This window comes from Carcharhinus amblyrhynchos, chromosome 13, assembly GCF_965287045.1.
Source record: "Carcharhinus amblyrhynchos chromosome 13, sCarAmb.v2.hapA, whole genome shotgun sequence".
NCBI lineage: Eukaryota > Metazoa > Chordata > Chondrichthyes > Carcharhiniformes > Carcharhinidae > Carcharhinus > Carcharhinus amblyrhynchos.
Genome location: NC_137336.1, coordinates 21,992,760 through 22,013,158, shown reverse-complemented (window position 1 = coordinate 22,013,158; position 20,399 = coordinate 21,992,760). Strand labels below are relative to the sequence as shown.

At 41.7% G+C, this 20,399-nt stretch overlaps 1 protein-coding gene and 1 pseudogene across 1 annotated transcript in view; both read right to left on the bottom strand.

Moving 5' to 3' along the window:
- The window catches only part of LOC145351760 (septin-8-A-like), a 61,037-nt gene that overhangs the window by 24,639 nt on the left and 15,999 nt on the right, over positions 1–20,399 (bottom strand). The gene's annotated exons all lie outside the window — the stretch shown is intronic.
- Positions 19,839–20,347, bottom strand: LOC145351616 (small nuclear ribonucleoprotein Sm D2 pseudogene; annotated as a pseudogene).

Genomic DNA, 20,399 nt, shown 5'->3' with positions numbered 1-20,399 from the left:
ATCTGCACCGACCACAATTCCACCCAGCCCTACCCCCTACAATCCCAATATATGTTATTTACTCTTTATATTTCTCCCCTCCTTACTGTACATCTCCTAGTACATTGCACCCAACTGGCAGTGATTAGCAACCTTCTAACTGAGGAAGTCTAGGATGAACACTAGCAGTGGCTGTAATTCAACTGGTGCCTTCTTGACCAAAAAAGTAATAATCATTCATGCTCCTCCCCATACCCATTCCCTACTGATGGGACCAAAGAAATAAAAAAAAAGACAACTCTTATTTTGATTGTCATCTCATGGCTTCTCCAAACTTTAATTAAATTTTCATCTCAATATTTAATTTGGAAGTGAATTCCTTAGCGCATTCCAGAGCTCATCTCAATGATCATCAGTACAGCAGAAAACATGTGGTTGACTTAATCAGATGGCTGCACTAATGCTCATCAATGCCTCATTTTAAGACTGTGGTAGATCAGAATGCTCATTACAAAATTCATCCTAATTCCACAGAAATTGTTCACCAAGGTGAGGGGAGGGGGAGAAACAAGTGCTGAACAATTAAACACAATGGTAATGATCATGTTAATCTGTAAATTGTCACAGATCCATCTTTAGAATGTAAAAGTGATGACAAAGGCTCATTAAATTATGAAAAGCAATAGGGTGGATTAACCCCAGAAGTCAAAGTTTATTCTAACAAATCCTGTATTTCAATCATACATCACCTAATAGAGGGCGATTTACAATCCATCATCATATTGTTTTAATAAAGTGATTTTAGTGAGCTTTACATTAGATTTTACAGCACTGTACGCTCTGTAACTAACTCAAAGAGCAAAGAAAGAATAAAATTACAGCACAGGAACAGAGCCTTCAGCCCTCCAAGCCTGCATCAACCATGCTGCCCAACTTAACTAAAACCCCCACCCTTCCAGGGAACCGTATCCCTCTATTCCCATCCTATTCATGTATTTGTCCAGACACTCCTTAAAGCTCCCTGAAGATAATTTAATTGAAGCGTAACCAACACTCAATACTTGTTTTATTTTTAGTGGCTTACACTATCGTTTTGACAAGTAGACCAACCCAATTACCTAGATTCATCCCTTTGCTTACAAAAACATAGCATTAACACAGTAAGTATTGACATCCTACTGTATCAGCTACAGTACATTTCAATACAATACTGCAAGCCTTTGCATCACAGATTAGTGCACCGGTAATGGTGAAAATAGGTCAATACTTCAATTTTTAAGTATTTAAAAGATTCAGAAAGATAATTTGAATTGGAGAATTGATGGCATCTCTGGAGAAACTGGATTAATTTAAGTTGTAAAGTTCCAATCAAAACTAAAGTAGGTAGCATGCACTTAACTTGGATTATGTTACATGTGAAGCACAAGTAGGCAGTCCACCAGGGATCAACTGAAATTGCTGCTGACATTAGTTACTGCTAGTGCTTTCTGCATGCTACAGGAACATATGGTATGGGATGAAAACAACACATTAATAAATGCTTGCAGCCCACACGTATTAAATGAGTTTAATATGTTGTAATCTGTGAAATGCAGAGTCAAAGCTCCTTTGACAGCAGCCTGGATAATGTGAATTTCCAGATGTCACAGATTATACAAACAGGCTATGAGAACCCTCCAGAATATCTTTTGGGTTTGACTAACCATGGTATCCAGGGTGATGACATTGTTAAGATGTCGAGAGGAGGGGGTGTTTCTGGGCTTTTTCAGGTCCCTTTGACAAACAGCTTTGTGGTTAGGAGTCTGCTAATTGGAGCAGAGAGCAGGAAGCAATATAATTCAGGTCAAAGTCAGAACTAGTGGGCTTTGCAAAGACTGAGAGGTAGCAGTCCATGACATAGGTGAATGGCCTGTGCTTCAAGGATAAATTTTAAGCTTAGGAATTATGAAATTAGCATTTGTTTTTTAACAGAAAGATGTTTGTCTCTTTTATAAAAATACTATTTGTACTAAACACTGTGAATTAATCTATTTACTAAATAAGCTGGTCTTTTGGTTTATAGTCTGATGGAGTGTACGCCCTTCAGCCTAAAGCAAGTGAACATTGAATGCAGTTATGTGGATGCTAGGTTTGACCTCTTGAGTTTTACGACGTTTAGCTAGGTACTGTTTCAGATAAAGGTACACTATGAATCACAAGGAAGTTGAAGTCAACATACAGCAGTAAGCTGTGATACTGCTCATAATCACAGTGCTGCTGCCAGCTTAAATGATTTACCAAACATTTTAAATTATTCATTTCCTGTTGGCAGTTAGGCAGATTTATGTTTAATCTTTAAAGAGATCACACAGCATGCTCAGGGTTAAAAGCTAAAGGGGAAGGTTATCAGGCAGATTCACCTATTGGATGGTGTGCACTTCTTTTGGGTTAGAAAAATAGTCTAAAATCAACAAATTGGAGGGAGAAATTAAAAGGCAGATCCTGGAAGGGATCTTGCATCAAAGTAAACAGCATCTCAAAGGGAACTTAAAACATCAACGTGTGATTACAGAGGGTTGACAGAACACCCGAGTCCTCACGGTGTCCACTGGGCACGCAAGGTCTAGATCGTGCCAGCAGACATCATGTGCTCCCTTTGCAGTGAGCAGCAAACATAGTCGCGGAAGAGGGACAGACAGTGGGGATGGACAACGCCCTCAACCACCTGCTGCTTAGACCTATTAATGGCCAGCTTGGCTAGTCTAAGATGGTGTGTAGATCTAACGTGTACAGCACAAATCAACTCCACTCCGTACAGGAAGAAGGAGGCTATAAGGAGTGGAAAGCATGGGGGTAGGTGTAAACCTGAAAGAGACCAAAATTCAACAGAAAACTAAGTAGAGATAGGCAGAAATCTGACCAACAAATGGATGTATCAGAAACCCAACATTCTCTGTCTACAGATCCACAATATACTTGTGGAGATAAGTACACAATACGAATACTGACTCTGTTTCGATTTGGGTAGGTGTCACCAGCAAAGCCTCTGCCTTTAAAATTGAATGTTGTCGCCCCAGGCCTGGTGATAATAATTGTAACAGAGCCCCGTGTATAATCTAAACAATGATTGCTTCAATATTAAGTAAAATATTACAAAAGCTTCTACAGCCTGGCACGATCAGACTCTGAAAAACAACCCTCTTGAGCTGATCATAAATAAACAGGAGAACAAAGTGGGACAGTTCTAACAGGAGGAAAGTCTCTTAGTTCCCAACTTGAACCTGGCTCACTAAACTTTGCTAGTTGAGGAAGAAGGAAGCCATGGATCACAGACCAAGAAAGCCTGGTCACCATGTAGTAGCAGCTCTGCCTAAAACATGTTTGCAGTGCTGATATATATCTTTCAACAGCTCACACACAAACAGAAAATGCTGGGAAATCTCAGCAGGTCTGGCAGCATCCATGGAGAGGAGAACGGAGCAAACATTTTGAACCTGGATGACTCTTCATCCAGACTTGAAACGTTGACTCTATTCTCTCCCCACAGATGCTGTCAGACCTGCTGAGGTTTTCCAACCTTTTCTGTTTTTGTTTCAGATTCCAGCATCTGCAGTAATTTGCTTTTTATCTTCAACAGCTCACTCTTGTTTATTGAGTCACTGGATTCAAACAATTGGGATTCATGCTGCTGAAAGTTTAGTTAAAGGACTTTGAAGGAATGAATTTGTGTCTCATAGAAAATTTGCTACATCCTGCCATTTGGCCCATTGTGTCTATGCCAGCCATAAAAGAGCTACCCAGCCAGCCAAATACGCTTTCCAGCTCTTGGTCCATTGCCCAGTATGTTAAACAATTTCAAGTGCATATCGAGGTATTTTTACAACATGACAAGGGTTTCTGCCTCCACCATAACTTCAGGCTGACAGATCCCAAACATCCTGATAGAAGTGTATAAGATGTTGAGAGGTGTAGATCGGGTGGATTCTCAGAGGCTTTTTCCAAGAGCTGGAATGGTTGCTATGAGAGGACACAGGTTTAAGGTGCTGGGGAGTAGGTACAGAGGAGGCATCAGGGCTAAGTTTTTCACTCAGAGGGTGGTGGGTGAGTGGAATCGGCTGCCGTTGGTGGTGGTGGAGGCAAATTCGATAGGGTCTTTCAAGAGACTTCTGGATGAGTACGTGGAATTTAATAGAATTGAGGTTTATAGGTAAGCCTAGTAGGAATGGATATCATAGGCGCAACTTGTGGACCAAAGGGCCTGTTTGTGCTGTAGTTTTCCTATGTTCTACCCTCTGGGTGAAGAGATTCTCAATTTCCTTCTAATCATTTGGTTTGTTAATTTAAGTCTATACCACCCATGATAGTGACCTTTGTTGAGGGAGCTCTCTATTGGAACAGATTTTTAAAACCTGTATCCAGATACAAGTTCATGCATTAAGTTGCAGGTGTTATTAACCAAATGTAGATATTAAACTAAGGTTTAAGAAATTGAGTGACGGAAAGAGGCAGGAACAGAAGACATATTTAGAAATAAATCTCCATATTACTTTATGCCATGTACAGGGAGTTGATCACATGATTTTAAATTGACAGACCTGTTGCAAAAAGGCAATAATTGTCACCTAATTTAAAATATCTAATTTTTCCTAACTGGATTTCAAGGTATATCAAATCTTACACAACCACATTTGTTTACCATTCCATATTGAAGTCTCAGAGAACAAGTACACTATTTTAATCCTTGGATACATACAAACATCGCAGTGGGAGGGAGGAGGGTGAGTTTTAAAGAACACCTAGGCAGATCTAGAGCTTGAAATGAACATTGTTCCATTCAACTAAGGCCAACATATTACACAGAATCCCTACAGTGCAGAAAGAGGCTAGTCGGGCCATCGAGTCTGCACCAACACTCCGAAAGAGCATCTTCCCCAGGCCCAATCCTCATAACCCCGCGCGTTTACCATGGTTAATCTATCTAACCTACACATCTTTGGTCACTAAAGGGGCAATTTAGCATGGCCAATCCACCTAACTTGCACATCTTTGGGAGAAAACTGGAGCACCCAGAGGAAACTTGTGCAGACATGGGGATAATGTGCAAACTCTACACAGACAATCACCCAAGGCTGGACTCGTACCTGGGCTTCTGGCATTGTGAGACAGCAATGCTAACCATAATGTCCATATTTGGTAATAGCTTCTGGTCAAAGGGAGTTTAAGCTGCTTGACAGAATACCCAAGTCATTCTGTCATCAGCTCGTGATCACAATTCAGTACACCCGCATGCCACAGGAAACATTTTGTTCAAACTCTTCAGCAGAGCAAGCACAAATCAAGCAGTCATACATAGCATCTTATATCAAAATGTCTTGAGGTACTTGGATGGCCCATGTATTTTTATATGGGGAAGTTGGGTGTAGTTTGATTGCAGGCGATTGTGTTTTTTGTTAGTTACATGTCCCCAAAATTGTTCTGGAATACCTTTCGAAGAAACAATTTTCTTCCAAAGGTAAAACACAAAGATTGTTTAAACTGATAACAGTCATCTGTTTATGCTACACTTGAAGCCTTAAACCAGAAAAAGTCAATTTATTTTGACTCAAAACAAGCCTCACTTGATTTGCATTAGCCCCAAGGAAATACTGCTTTGCACAAAAGCAAACTGCTAACCACAACATCCGAGGAACTGTTGCAGACAACAATATGCTGGAGCTTTCAGCTAAGGACTGGTTTCATTCTGTGCCAAGGCTGCGCTAAGAATAAATGGTGCATGTGTCTGTATGTCTCTGTCAGAGAGACGCATCTCCCCAAGCTGTAACAGGATCCGACTGGGGCAATACTAATTATGAATCAGCTTACCAATGCATAGATGAATTCAAATTCATTGGAAAAGCCTAGAATATAAAATTAACATGCATTTCTACTTTGAACACAAAAAACAGTGTTTGGGAGGTGCAATATTTGAGTCCAAATTGATCTCAGCTCCTTCTGCTAATAAAAAATGCAATTTTTTCCCTTATCACCACACCCCTTTCTATTTTAGTTACCCTCTTTGTTAGATCCCAAATAGTCTCCTGGCAAACATACAAAACAATAAACATGACTCCCAGAATTTTTAACATATCTGTTCCACACCCAGATGCTCAATTATTGACATCTTTGTGCAGAGCATCCCTACACTCACTCAGTGTAATCATTCCTTCCCCAACTGCCCCATGTTGCAAGACAAGGAAATCATACACCATGAATCCGTGTCCTACTACAATCCATGTGCTGCCAGGCATCAATTAAGTACTTGAAGATTCTGTGAAGAGCTAGTGATCGAACAGGAATTCCTAACTTTTAATTACATTAAATCAGCTTTCATTTTGTTTTATTCAACAATTAACTTTAATGTTGGGTCAATAATGGGAAGGAATGATGCACCAAAATAAATTCTAAGCTGTTTTTGTGCAACCATAAAAATGTCCTAGTACTCCATGTTCCATCAACTACAGTAAAGGCTTGTGTTATGGAAGATCTGACGCTGTGGTGCAAAGGAAATTCATTGTAGCCTGTGCAATTATATAACTGGCAACAATAAGGCTGGGATTACAGGCTGTGGGTAGTTTGAAGTAAACATAGCACACAAGGCCAGTGAGGGAACTGGATTCAACATTAGTTGCCTGGTTGACCTTTTTCATCTTCAGGATCAAGAGTAGCGATGCAAAAGCCCTAATTGACAGTCTTCATTTTCAGCTATTCTTCGCTGACCAGTGACCTCAAAAAGAGAGGGGGGGAGGGGAAGAAAATCCCTTTTCCTTCGATGAAAATAAGGATGGCCATTATTTAGCACACTATTTGTATTTGCACCACTGCAACATCATTCATTGTAGTATGGGTGGACGCAGCTGGTCCCTTAATCCTCGGAACATACAGAATGAATCTTGAGACGGTGACTCTCCCAGACAGAATGACAAGGGCTCAACGGGATCTTTTATCATTACATCAGCATCGGACCACAGGAAGCCTGTACCCAGGTGTTGAATTTTTTTCCAATTTCCTTACAAGGCAGTTCAATTATCCCAACTGGCAACAAAAAAGCTTAATTCTAGACAGTTAGTCATGGTACTGAACTCATCCTAATAATTTAACCCAACTGGATGACTGCTGAATCCTGAAAATAATATATATGCTGCTTTTACGCTGCAACTTGAGAGGATCCATCTGCGATGCAGTTTTATTAAAGAGGATGTGAAAAATCTGTTGGGTTGGCCTATAATCCTAAACATCGTAAACGGAGGCTTTTATTTTCCTTTGGCCCCCTATTATCTTGCTTCATGGTTTTGAACTGTTACATGGAGGTGGTCTGGGAGTAAACATTTTAGGTAACGCTCCCTCCCTTGCTGTAATATTCCAGAGCCCACAGGTCCAATTTGTGTTGTCAGTGGGCAGACACAACGCAAAGAGCTCCGAATTAAAATTCCTGCTTCTCTTTTGCCTCTCATTTAGAATACAGGTGGTTATTCTTTTGAAACGTTTAAGTATATCAGAGACATAGGACAACAAACTGCACTTCACCTCACTGGTAAATTACTTCAGAAGATCCCAAACAGCAGAGGATAAAATTAAAAATACGAACTCCAGTTTCATCCCTGCGAACCAAGTTTCAGCACATTTTTCTGACTTGTCAGTGAATCTTGGAGGTAGGCTTTACACAGTGTTTTAGGGAGGAAGATGAGGGCAAGAGTTGGGATGCTGTGAGGAGGGTATTCTGAAGCTTGGGGCTTCAGCAGCTGAAGGCAAGGCCGCTAATGGTGAGGGGCGGCACCGTTGCACTATGGTTAGCACTGCTGCCTCACAGCGCCAGGGATCCAGGTTCAATTCTGGCCTCGGATCACTGTGTAAAGTTTGCACATTCTTCTCGCAACTGTGGGTTCTCTTGGAATGCTCTGTTTCCTTCCACACTCCAAAAAAATGTGCACACTAGGTTGACTGACCATACTAAAATTGACCATTAATATCAGGGGGGATTAGCAGGATAAATACATAGGGTTATAGGAATAGTGCCGGGGTGGGACTGTTGTCGTTGCAGACTCGATGGGCCGAAAGGCCTCCTTCTGCACCGTAGAGATTCTATGCTATTTTAATTGTCGATTATTTAGTTGCTCCCCTCATTCCCCTTTGAACTTTAGCTATATGTCTCAAAGTAAAGATTTGCTGCTGACAGTAATTGTGCAGCATCACTCTCTGTTGAATTTTAGCGAGGAAGAGGAAACTGTGGGTTATACTCGTCTTTCCAATGTGAGTTGCACATTTAGGAGGAAGGCAAAGGTTACAAAATATTTTTCCCCATTTCGGAATAGAGCATAAAAACCCAACTATGGTGGACTATGTGGAGGACCTAAAATGTGGCAAAGCGGAATGGGAAAATAACTTCCTAAAAATTAAAATCATTATTATTCCATGAGGCGTATCGCTGCAAGATATTAAGGGGAACTGATAGGGTAGACAGGGAGGAGGTGGCTGTTACCTCAGCTGATGAGTTGGCTAGAGTGTAGCGCAGAACAACATCAGTGTGGGTTCAATCTCCGTACTGGCTGAGGTAGTTCTTGGGACTGACCTGCCTCACTTTGCACTATAGTGTTATAGACAGAAAGGGGTTTAAATTAAACAGGCCTGATTTATTCGCTCACCTCCCAGAGTAGCACAGGGATTAGCATTGTTGCCTCACGGTGCTAGGGACCCAGGTTTAATTCCTGTGTGGAGTTTGCACGTTCTCCCCGTGTCTGCATGGGTTCCTTCCGGTGCTCTTGTTTCCTTCCACACTTCAAAGATATGCAGGTTAGACTGACTGGCCATGCTAAATTGCCCCTTGATGTCCGTGGGGCGGGATTAGTATGGTAAATACGTGGGGTTTTGGGGAGAGTGTCCGGGTGGGATTGTTGTCAGTGCAGGCCCGATGGGCAAAATGGCCTCTTTCTATACTGTAGGGATTCAATGATTTGTGAACAGAAAGGTGTTTTGGTTTTGATTTTCCCTTTTATAATCAATGGCATATTTCCCTCTGGTTTTGGTGTAATCCATAGAGTCATTGAAGTTTACAGCATGGAAACAGGCCATCCCTTTTTTAACCTCTAAACTAATCCCGATTGTCCGCATTTGGCCCACATCCCTCTATACCATCTTACCCATATAACTGTCTAAACGTTTTTTTAAAAGCCAAAACTGTACCTGTCTCTACTACTACCTCTGGCAGCTTGTTCCAGAGGCTCACCACCGTGTGTGTGAAAAAATTGTCCCTCTGGACCCTTTTGTATTTCTTAAATCTACGCTCTCTAATTTTAGACTCCCCTACCTTAGAGGAAAGATATTGACTATCTAGCTGATCTACGCTCCTCATTATTTTGTAGAGCACTATAAGATCACCCCTAAGCCTCCTACATTCTAGAAAAAATGTCCCAGTCTATCCAGCCTCTCCTTATACCGCAAACCATCAAGTCCTAGTAGCATCCTATGACGTGAAGGCCACCTTGGAGAACATTTACCTGAAGATCAGCGGCCTCTGATCTTCAGGTAAACGTTCTCCAAGATGGCCTTCACGACATACAACAGCGCAGAGTCGCTGAGCAGAAAGTGATCGCCAAGTTCCACACACGAGGATGGCCTCAACCGGAATCTTGGGTTCACTATGAGTAACCCCCATGACTTGCCTGGACTTGCAACATCTCATTTACTGTCCTGTCTGGAGACAATACACATCTCTTTAACCTATGCTTAATGCAATCTCCACTCACATTGTCTGCACCTTTAAGAATTGATTAGCTGTAAAGACTTGCATTCTAATCAGTACTCTGTAAACTGTGTGTGCCTTTATATGCTGTTTGTGACCAAAACTCTCCACTCACCTTATGAAGGGGCAAACCCCAAAAGTTAGTGGGTTTAATATCAAATAAACTTGTTGGACTTTAACCTGGTGTTGTGAGACTTCTTTCAATGTTCTGACCAATGAAACCAAGCATGCTGAATGCCTTCTTCACCACTCTTGTTTACCTGTGACTCCACTTAAGGAACTAAGAACCTGTATCCCTAGATCTCTTTGTCCTATAACTCTTCCCAATGCCCGACCATTAACTGAGTAAGTCCTGCCCTGGTTCAATTGACCAAAGAAAAAAGCATCACCTCGCATTTGTCTAAATTCAATTCCATTTGCCATTTGTCAGCCCCGCTGGCCATTGATCAAGATCCCATTGCAATCCTAGATAACCTTCTTCACTGTCCACTACGCTGCCAATCTTGGTGTCTTCTGCAAACTTACTAACCATGCCTCCTAAATTCTCATCCAAATCATTAATATAAATGACAAGTAACAGTGGGCCCAGCACTGATCCCTGAGGCACACCATTAGACACAGGCGTCCAGTTTGAAAAACAACTCTCTACAACCATCCTCTCTGCCTTCTGTCATCAAGCCAATTTTGTATCCATTTGGCTACCTCACCCTGGTTCACATGAGATTTAACCTGATGCAACAACCTACCATGTGATACCTTGTCAAAGGCCTTGCTAAAATCTATGTAAACAACATCAACTGCATGCCCTCATCTACCTTCTTGGTTACCTCTTCAAAAAACTCAATCAAATTTGAGAGACATAATTTTCCACTCACAAAACCATGCTGGCTGTCCCTAATCAGTCCATGTGTCTCTAAATGCCTGTAGATCTCTCAAAATACCTTCTAACAACTTACCCACTACAGAGTGAATCCAAGTTCTATTAATAATGACACAGAAAACTCGAGATAGTGTAAATTTAGTGGCTTATTCTCACACACTCAAAATGTAGGAGTGTTGCTGCATAGCCCCCTGTGCATTTCTATAATACAGGAGGAATAGAGAAAGAACAAATTTATAGGGGGAAGATCACAGAGTATGGAATTATTGTTTCATGCGAGTCCAGAATCAAAGTCCAAGGGTGTATTCCTTCAGAAGTCAACAGGTATAACTGATGCTGGATAATACACTTCTCCAGCGGAGGTGACTTCCACAATGACATAGGCACGTGGAGAGATGAATTAGTCTTGTAGGCAATCGTATAGAAGATCAGAAGTTTTGGTAGAAAAATGTCAATGGGGCCAGGCATTCAAACCTTTTTCTGTGCTGCTGTTTAGTTGATGGCAGATTGATTTACAGTACAGCGAGACAGTAAAACTGTTTTTCCCAGCTGGGGGAGGCATATCATTTAATTCTCATCTTTCCACTTTAGTTATGATAAAGTGGGAACCCTTTATCTGGGTTCTTGAGATGGTTAGTGTTCCAAACATTAAGAAGTTGGAAGGATGGTTGCAGGGTCCTTTGTCTCTGCGAATGACTTGACTCCAGGTGGCCAGGCTTGGCCTATGTAATGGAGATGACCTGTGTGTAATTCTCTTCGAATTTGGACTCTGCAGATCACACAAGTCATAAGCATCACTTCAGTGATAGTGAGAAGCAAGTCTCTGAAAATGCCCCAATAACTCTTATTTTGAGGCACAATCAATACCAGCTTCAGACATTTTAAAGGGACATTATCCAGGTCTAAAATGTATACATGTGCACATGGACACACATGGGTACACATGCTGTGGATATCCAACATCTGCCTCCATCCCACTGATAGTCACCAGTGGATGTCTCATAATTTCTTGCAAAATTGCCTTCTAGCCAGTTTCTGTGTTGGCTTGTTATGAGGCAGCTTTTAATAGAAGACACTCCCGCCATCCTCTGCTCAACATTATCTATTTCAGATAACTGCCAGCTGGATGCTGCCTGTTTATCATTCCACAACACGGGGAACAGTTCAGAAGGTTCCCACTTCCTCAGATTTATTCTTAAATCTATTTTCAAGCATTTTGTCTGGGAAGATGCATACGCTTGGGAAAAAAGTTTTAAAAAGGTATTTATCTGATCATTGTTGATTTGATTGCAATAACATTGATCTTTGCATCATGATCAGGGCAACGGATAAGCAACTGTCTGTTAACAAAAAGAGACACAAACCTTTACCTGTCAGTCTTTGCGCACAGGTGGCTGGATAATGAACTTCAGCACTAGTAACATGTCGCAGTGTGAAAGAAATCTCATCAGTCCCACTCATTAACAATTCCATTTCAGCAGCACTTAACATTCAGAGCTGACATGACAGGTCTTTAAAAGAGGCAGGTGGGGAAGATTAAAAACTGTCATGCCTCCTGCCCGTCAGTTGAAATGTTTTCTAACCATATTTTGGGAGGGATGACAAATCATATTGAAATTAACTGCACATTTTCCCACAAGATAGCTAAGCAAAAAGTACTGTCACTCCAACAACATGAGCCAGCAATGCAGCTTGCATATAAAGACACTTCCTCGGCATCAGAGAAAGGCTCTGTTGAGCAACTGAAGTCACAGTAGCTACTCCAACAATTGCATGAATGAAAACTTGTACACACATTGAAAGTTTGCCCACATTGAATTTAAGCAAACACATTGCATTCCAGAGTTTGGGCCACAGTGACGAACTACTTCGATAGGAATCAACTCACAAAAGTAATACATGTTCCTTACGAAAGAGATTTTAGTTTTAGGGCATCAATTTAAGTGCCATCAATTTATCCCACCTAATCTGCAATACAATGACACCACTAACTGGGGCAGCTGCAGGGCTGGTAATTACTTAGCTAATATTGACATCAATCATTTAAGGTCATCAATTTAATTTAAAATTAAAAGCACTTTCAACTCATTTAATTCTCTTCCAGTTCACAAGCATGGGCTCCTGGGCATGGCCAAGCTTGCCATAGACAGATCCAGGCACCGGAAGGCCGAGGGGGCCATCCAATCTGACTGTCTGCCCCTTTACTGCGGCCACATTCATGACTGGGGAATTCATGACTGCGTGCTCCCTCCCTGGAGGAGGGAGCACGCAGTATCCATGGGCACTATCAAAGCCTTCCATGCTTGTTGGGCACCACATTAAAGGGATTGATGGGGCATTCTAGTTAATCACCTTTTGGTTTAAGGTTTCAAGTTTTATTTCTTCTTTATTTTTGTATTGTCCTCACTTTGTCCCTCAGTTTGTTTAATTTGGTTTGCCAGAAAGAATGGCCCCAAAATGACAGGTGACTGGAAGCTTAATTCTCCACTTTGTTTCCTTACTGCCCTTGGTGAGATGCGTTCCAATGAAACTCAATGCATGCTCCTGGAACAGCACCTTGTATTTGGACTGGGCACTTTTGTAGCCTTGCGAACCTGACATTCAGTTTAACAATTTTGGACCATAACTTTTACCCCCATTTTGTTTCATGTTTCTTTGGTTTGGTTTTGTCTTTTTTTCCTGATTTCCTTTACTTCTCATACAGAGAGCAGCTATCCTGTCATTCATACCTCTTCTAGGCATATCTCTTATTTCTTTACTCGTCCCATTTGGCCTTGCATTAGGAAACCTTTTGTCTTTAATCTCTCGTCCCCTTCTTCTTCCCACCGTCCATTTCATTTGCTCAAACCCTATTACTTTTCTAACTTCTCCCAGTTCAGATGAAAAGGTCACAAACATTAAATATTAACTCGATTTCTCACTGACAGATGCTGCCAAACCTGCTGAGTACTTCCAGAACTTTGCTTTTTTTTTAAATCTTGGTTTCCTCCCACTTTGTGTATAAGTGAAAAGTATTGTTTCTTGCTTGCTATACAGACAATGTATACCATACATAGGGAAGAAAAGGAGAGCACAGCATGTAGCGTTAGTCATAGCTAGGGTGTGGAGAAATATCAAGTTAATGCGAGGTAGGTCCATTCAGACGTCTGATGGCAGCAGGGAAGAAACTATTTTTGAGTCGGTTGGTACGTGATCTCAGACTTCAGTATCTTTTTCCTGACAGAAGGTGGAAGAAAGGACATCCGATGTGCGTGGAATCCTTGATAATGCTGGATGCTTTTCCAAGCAGGATATGTAGACAGTGTCAATGGATGGGAGGCTGGTTTGACCCTTTGTAGTTTCTTGTGGTCTTGGGCAGAGCAGGAGCCTTAGCAAGCTGTGACACTACCGGAAAAAGTGCTTTCTGTGGTGCATCTTTAGCAGTTGGAGAGATTTGTAGTGGACATGCCACATTTCCTTAGTCTCCTGAGGAAGTAGAGGCATTGGTGGGCTCTAACTACAGTGCCTGCATGGACGGACCAGGACAGGTTGGATCTGGACACCTAAAAACTTGAAGCTCTCAACCATTGATATTTCGTCATCACTGATGTGGACGGGACATGCCCACCACGCTTCCTGAAGTCAGTGACTATCTCCTTTATTTTGTTGACATTGTGGGAGAGTTTATTATTGTTGCACCAGTTCACCAGGTTCTCTATCTCCTTCCTGTACTGGATCTCGTCATCGTTTGAAATCTGACCTACAGCTGGGTCATCAGCAAACTTGAAAATCAAACTGAAGAAGAATTTGGCCAGTCAAGGGTGTATAAGGAGTATAGCAAGGGGCTGAGGAAACAGCCTTGTGGAGCACTGGTGTTGAGGATGATCATGGATTAGGCGCTGTTCCTATCCTTACTAACTGCAGTCTGTGGGTTAGCAAGTCTAGGAACCAGCTGCAGAGGTAGAACCGAGTCCTAGGCCACAAAGTTTGGAGATGAGTCTTGTAGGAATAATGTTGTTAAAGACTGAGCTATAGGTGTTCCAGAGTTGTGTAGAGCCAGGGAAATGGCTTCTGCTATGGACCTGTTGCAGTGATAGGAGAACTGTAATGGATCCAGGCAGTCTGGTAGGCAAGAATTGATTGGTACCACACCTAACCTTTCAAAGCACTTCATAAATGTTGGATGTCAGAGCCACTGGACAATAGTCATTAAGGCACACTGTCTAGCTTTTCTTTGGATCTGAGATGATGGTCATTTTCTTGACGCAGGTAGGGACCTTACATTGGTGCAAACAGAGGTTGAAGTTGTCTGCTAATACCTATGCCAACTGATTTGCGCAGGACCTGGTGCTCGTCCGACTATCCCATCTGGGTCAGTTGCTTTCCATGGATTAACTTTCGAGAAGGCTGCTCTGATGTCGGCAATGGTGACTTTGGATACAGGTTCATCCAAGGCTTCCAGGATGGAGGGCATGCTCTTGCTGACCTCTTGCTTAAAACAGGCATAGAATGCGTTGGGCTCACCGGGTGTTGAAGCCAGTGATTTTACCTGCCTTCATCTTGTAACCAGTTATATTTTGCAGACCTTGCCATGCAGAAAATGGCCATTATTCTTTCTCAATTTCACCTTTAAATTGGACTTTTGCTGTAGAATGTATAAACCCAGTTGCTCCTAAAGAGGAATTGTGGAGTCTTGACTTCATACTTTTGTGGGAGTACGGTGGCATTGGTTTCCTTGTTGTGGAGTTATTATATAGCATGCAGCTAACAGATGGAGATCTGTACCTCTCCAATTAGTCAAGCTCTATAAAAATGTGGTAATGACAGAAATTTTAACCAATTAGCAGACTAACCATAATCCATTTGAGGTTTTAAGATAATTATGTGTTGGGACTGACTCTCTCTTTCTCTCTACCCTAGTCTTAAGGTAAACTGGAACGTGAAGTCAGTCCAGTGATCTTCTACAAGTTCTTTACCACTCTCAACCTCTGTGGCCTGGTTGCCATTGCGGGTGTGGCTCAGGTCAGATTGAATTGAAATCCATGTGCCAGGTCTAACACATGAATACAAAGGCTGAGGGGATGTTCCTGTTATTGCAGACTTTCCGAGCAGAATTTTCCCAAACAAACGGCAGAGTGTTGTTTCCAGTGAGAGAACTGGCATGTTTCTCTCCAGACAAACCGGTCAGATTTCTCTCTATATTTTACAACACTGCCAAAAAACAAAACCAAGGTTGTGTCTTTCATGCTGTTGTTCAGGAGATAGGGTCTCAACACGCTGGCAAAGCCCAGCTGCTCCGAGATTGGGGAGCCATCTTTAAAGGGCATTGCCCCCCTCCCTGGCCACTAATACATCTAAGTGAATTCCCTCCCCACCCACTCCCATTAAGCGCGCACTGGGGCCGGCCCCTTGGCACAGACAAATTGGTATGGTGCCAACCTGCACCAAGATGTCATGCCGGGGACATTGCCAGGCAGCTGCCTGGCATGTCCATTTCCCCAGGGGATATACTTACCTTTACGACCTTGGGAAGGCCCCCATGGCAGGTTCACATCTGCGGCTGCTGAATATCTGTTAAGGGCTGGGGAGAGGAGTCCCGGGCAGAGTGCTCGCTAATGGCATGCCAATGTATTAAAATGGGCTTTCTGTGGTCCTGCGGCATGTTTCACGCCACTCCACTGGTAAGGGGCTGGTAAGATCAAAACTCAACCTCACTAGTGCAAATTGAGCGCACTGGATTTTGAGCACATGCTCTCATTCCCACAGATGGAGAGTGTGGGCTTGAAATCGTTCCCAGTGTTTCAGAGGCTTTGAACACGAACAGAAAGAGAGAGAGAGGAGAGAGAGAGTAGTTGCTGCAGTCCACGGAGAGAAAGGACTGTTTTTTCTTATTAGTTACCATGGAGAAAGTTTGACAACTCATGGGAACGTGCAGCACTTTAAGAACACAGGAAGGTTTGCCCCAGCGAGGCCAGGAGAAAAAAAATCACTTTGGTGCGTTCTACTGTGAAAGTTCAGGATTCAGGATTTCTGGAAGACTTGTGGGAAACAGGTTTGATGAATGCTGGTCGTTACAACTTGGCAAAACTGGAAGGAATGAGTCCATTGAGAGCAAAGCGTAACCTTGGATTGGGTCACAGAAAAGACTATAATTCGGCAGAGTTTTAAAGTTAAATTTTATTTATTAGTGTCACAAGTAGGCTTACACTCACACTGCAATGAAGTAACTGTGAAAATCCCCCAGTCCCCACACTCCGGTGCGTGTTTGGTACATTGAGGGAGAATGTAGCATGGCCAATGCACCTAACCTGCACCTCTTTCAAATTGCAGGAGGAAACCAGAGCATCTGAAGGAAACCGACACAGACAGGGAGAACATGCAGACTCCCCACAGACAGTGACCCAAGCCGAGAATCGAACCTGGGTCCCTTGCGCTGTGATGCTAACCACTGTGCCACACTTAGAGAGAGTGCTATGAAGTATAAATCCAGTGTAGGTTTTCAATGCTGTTAAAGCATGACTTAAGAGTTACCCTTTTCTGTAGTTTGGAGTACTAGTTGCCTACTAAAATATATCCAGTCTAAGCTGATTGTAACTTCTTTGTTGGTAACTGGGAATTCTAATCTTCTAAACAGATCAGTCCCTTGGGATTTCAACACATTGAATCACTTCAGAAAATCATACTATTAATTGCAAACTCTTTCATGTATTAAGCACATGTCTGAATTGTTAAATCTTTTGAGGTGTCATAGTTCAGCCATCATTTTAACAAGGTAAAGCTTGTTTAGTTGAAATGAGGGAAAAAACCTGAGGGTTTGATTCAGGTCAGCATCAATGAAGAACAATCAGAAAGCTAAGTATTAGATCACTTTGTTTCTCCCCCACCAAAACTACCAATTCTGAACATGCAAGTAGGAGAAGAGAAGAAATTTTACAATATAGTTTTGGCCACCATGATTTCGATCTGTACATAGTTATGTAAAAACACTGAAAAGAACGTCACAAGTATGAAACTCATTCCCGTGCAGAATTGCCAACACAGTACATAAATCCCTGGTAAATGTCTGTCTTGCAAAGGTTTACTCACATGGCGGAGCCTGGGGCTGAATGCAGAGTATATATTATTGAGTTGGGATTTGGGGCCATTTATCTTGATGTCTGCGCTCCCTAATTGTCAATAATTTTTGACTCCAAAATAAGTATAAGAAACAAAAGTCAACTGCTGAGAGAGTTGTAACTGCATGACAAAAATGTAAGATTACTTCTAAGAGACCAAAAGAAAGAGAGATTGTTAGGACATTGAATGCTCAACTAGTAACAGCAGTGGAAAGTTTTAGACAGGAAGTTGATAAAACATTTGAAAAATGTTTCTTTTTTTAAAAATAGAAAAAAAGACTAAATAGTTCCTTCAGTGAACCAGCAGCGGCACAAAGGCCAAGGGCCTCCTCTGTGCTGTGAAATGCTATGAATTTATAGGCTTTCAAAAGAATGCACTTTAAATCCAAAATCATAAAAAAAAACCTTGATATAGTAACAGGTAACAGAAGGTGGTCAAAGTAAAGATGATGGGAGGGGCCTGCGACAGTATTTTCTGCATGAAGAGTCCAGGATAACATGTAATATTCTGCTGGTTTTATTGTTCTATTGATAAAATCAAATGCATATGTGGAAATGATGCAATGCACAAAATAATATTATTAAATATTGCACAACTAATAATAGTTTATAGTGAGCGTATCATTTCATATCCCTGCTAAATAGAAGCATCTGCTGGGATTGACAAAATAATCACCTATAACCAGAGACGGAATATAAAAATCTCACCAGCGAGGAGAAGTTGCCTGAGCTAATTTAAGGAATTAACCCCCCCTCCCCAACCCCTCATCACATCAGCCTCCAATATCAGACAAATCAGCTAAGAGGCCCAAATAGGACACAACACTAGTGACGAATGAGTCGGGCAGCTATTGAGCCGTAAAATAGACCACTAAGATTAATGTAATTTTGCAACATTAGGAAAACATGCCAATTTCCACTGTCTCCTTGCAAAGCAGAGATAGAATTCTCTAGGGATGAATGTCCCTGACAGCCAAATCAATAAATTTTAACAGAAGAATTTTTTTTGTTGATTTGTGCCAAAAGGCATTCAACCCGTGCTCTGCACTCACACCTCCCTGAGGAATTAATAGTGACCTCTTAACAGATTGTCTACTAGTTTCTCAGGTAGAGAGGCAAGTTTTGATTTGATTTATTATTGTCACATGTTTTAACATACAAGTGAAAAGTATTGTTTCTTGAGTGTTACATAGACAAAGCATACCGTTCATAGACAAGGAAAGGAGGGTGCAGAACGTAGTGTTACAGTTATAGCTAGGGTGTAGAGAAAAATTAACTTAATGCGAGGTAAGTCCATTCAAAAGTGACAGCAGGGAAGAAGCTGTTCTTGAGTCGGTTGGAACGTGACCTCAGACTTTTGTATCATTTTTCCCCCCAACGGAAGAAGGTGGAAGAGAGAATGTCCGGGGTGTGAAGTCCTTAATTATGCTGGCTGCTTTGCCGAGGCAGCAGGAAGTGTAGACAGAGTCAGTGGATGGGAGGCTGGTTTTTGTGGCGAGGGGGAAGTGGGGGGATGTTGGCTTTCATGCTTGGCTACTGACTGGTCACACCACCATTTTGACGACATATGCATTGGTTTGCTGAGAAGTATCAGAGTGAAGCAAGCAAGGTATCACGTCTGATTCTGACAACAGTGAACTGTGAGAGTTAACTTACAAAATAAAGGAAGAACAAAGCTAAAAGAAGTATATTCTCTAGGTATGTAAGCAGATAACAGAAAACACCCTGGAGTTCCAGTTTATGTTGTCACAAGTTAATGGAACAGAATTCTATACACCAACACAATCCACAGCCAAATTGCTTGAAAAGGGAGGGAGAAGAGAATTCTGATTCAGTCACCCCAGGCTGTAATTTCTGCAGCATCCTGTGGCTAAATATAGAGCACAGCTAGTCAGAGATAATAAAGAGCAGAATTTATTTTAGAAGAAAACAGTTTGAAAAAAAATGAAACATTTCAGGTAAAAATCAACAGAAAAATGGATAACTCCTCTACTCCCAAGGATTTCACAATCTTTTCCTAATTAAATAAAACTGTTTTTTAAATCTTATTACAAAGTAAATCAACAGATTATCAAAAAAAATGTATTACTTGCAAAGTTATGTCAGAAATAGAAAAGATTTAAGCTGGACTTTAGTTCCAAGTTTTCTTTTCGATACTGTAAGTTGCAGTCCCTCTCAGAAATGGGCATTTTATTTGGAAGTAAATGAATGGGTTTCCGAGTATAACAATCGCAGAGTCACCTTGGAGGAACATTTTTGCGATGTATTGTTCCTTGTTAACCAGTTTTGATTTCTTCTTGTCTTTCCCACTCTTGAGCACTTTCAGTCCACATTTCTAACACCATGTTGTAATGTCCGTAGAAAGCTTTGGTGGTGCTGAGCAGCTTCTTGTTGTTGCGACAGCTGATGAGGACCTTTGTGTTGTTTCTGGCAGACTGCGTCAGAACGGAGAGAGGTCCAGTGTTAAACTCTTCCTCTTCATGCTTCTGAAGTTGCTCCGGAGTTATCTCACTCGAGTTTGTCAGTAGACTCATGTTGCCTGATGTCCGTTCGTTGCCTTCAGCCCCAACTGGCGGTTTGGGCCTAGATTTCATTTAATATGCACATTACAGCCTATATTCTTTCAATTTATAACAGTTAAAAATGATTTTCTGTTCAAAGACCCAGCCAGCAACATCCGCACGGTGGCACA